The sequence below is a fragment of the Salvia hispanica genome, chromosome 3, assembly GCF_029641045.1.
Source record: "Salvia hispanica isolate PSC_SH4W2 chromosome 3, Shi_PSC_v1, whole genome shotgun sequence".
NCBI lineage: Eukaryota > Viridiplantae > Streptophyta > Magnoliopsida > Lamiales > Lamiaceae > Salvia > Salvia hispanica.
The window spans coordinates 15,181,744-15,183,691 of NC_142694.1; positions in this window are offsets into that span (position 1 = coordinate 15,181,744).

A 1,948-nucleotide genomic window follows, 5' to 3' on the forward strand; every position below is an offset into this window, starting at 1 on the left:
GGAGCACAGAGCATCCATTTGGGAATTACAAAACTCAAGACCATTATCTGTCCTTATAACTTTAATGGTTTTTCCAGTTTGATTTTCAACAAGATTTTTCCAAGTCAAAAATTTTTCAAAGACTTCAGAATTATTTTTCATTAAAAAACACCAAACTTTCCTGGAGAAATCATCAATTATGGACAAAAAATACATAAACCCTGAATGAGAAGAAACAGAGGCTGGTCCCCACACATCCATGTGGAGATACTCAATAACACTCTGACTGACATTGTTAGTCATAGGAGTGGGGAAGGTAACTCTGTGTTGTTTGCCCAACACACAAGTGTCACAAAAGAGGAGACTATTTTGAAAATCATTTTCAGATAACAACTCATTTTTCTTCAAAATATTAAGACCCTTTTCACTCATATGACCAAGTCTATTATGCCACAACATGGCCTTATCAACCCTAACCACATTAGCAAGATTACTTACACAGGCCACAGATTGAGCAGAACACACATAGAGATTATACTTCTTCTCAGCTTTAAACAAACACATAGCACCCTTACAGATTTTCATAATACCCTGCCCCCACTTACCCTCAAAACCTTCTTGTTCTAAACATGTACAGGAGAGCAGGTTGTAACACAAATCAGGCACATATCTCATGTTCTTCAAATTAAGCACATAGCTATTACTGAATTTCAAGCACACTGTACCAATGCCAAGAATCTGACACTTTTTGTCATTTGCCATAGAAACAAAGGTATTTTCCACAGGTTTGAAATCAGAAAACACATTTTTGAAAGAAGAGATATGATAGGTGCATCCAGAATCAATTAGCCAGTCATTCATGGAAAAAGAACAGCCAAGAGTAGAGTTAACAGAAAGAATATCATGAGTCATGAAGCAAACACCTTCAGAATCACTATCCTTAGCCAGGTTAGCCATGGAATCCAGTTGATTATTATTTTTCTGCTTTTTAGGATTAGGACACTCCTTTTTATAGTGACCAACCTCACCACAGTTAAAACATTTTCTATTAGCCTTAGGATTCCTGCTCTTAGACCTGGACCTACTCTTGCCCTTCCTTTTACCATTCCCATTAGAGTTACTGTCCTCATTACCCCCTCTATTCTTAGATCTGCCCCTAACATTTAAAGCCTTTGACTGAGCAGTTTTAGAGACTGCCCCTAACAAAGTCATTATCTATACCTCGCTGGGCCCACTAAAACGCCTATAAATAGAGAAGAGCATGCAGCGCAATGGAAGGATAGTCTTCCACTCTTCTTAGCTCATACATTTTTACACACACTTGGGAATGGTTCTGGGGTAATCGTGATAGGGGGGGTATTTTCTAAAGATTTCGTACTTGGCAACACCGTCCTAGTGAGGGCGAAGATACAATTACTTTTAATTTCAGCTGTTTTTGCTAGTTTCCACCGTCGAACTTCACTTTTGGGAGTCGACTTTGATGTTGATAATGTTCTACTGCTTTACCGTTCATGGATCTGCATTGAGCTGTTTAATTTCAAGTTATTTTGCATAGATCTCTCTGCTGTTAGCGTAATTCTTCAATTGCTATGTCGATCTCTGTTTATTTCGTTATTGAGGTGTTTGATGTGGAATTTGGTGACAGATCTGTGGTTGTTTGAGTATTCGGAGTTGTTATTTGTAAAATCTGACGTGATGGAGAGTTTCTTCTGTTGGGAGTTCATGTCAGACGCTTGGATCCGGAGTGGATTTAGCATCTGAGGTCGGTTTTGGCGTGTGGAAAGACAGTGGTAGATAGAATTGTTTTATTTCATCTTGTTTTCTACTTCACTTCGTCTAGGGTATGCAGATCTGTTAAGTTCTTCGTTTATTATGCATAGATTTGATTTCAAGTTAGTAGCTCTGTTTTTTATTTGCTTATGTGTTTTCTTAAGAAGTTTTATGCGAATTTGGTTGTAGAAGACGATGT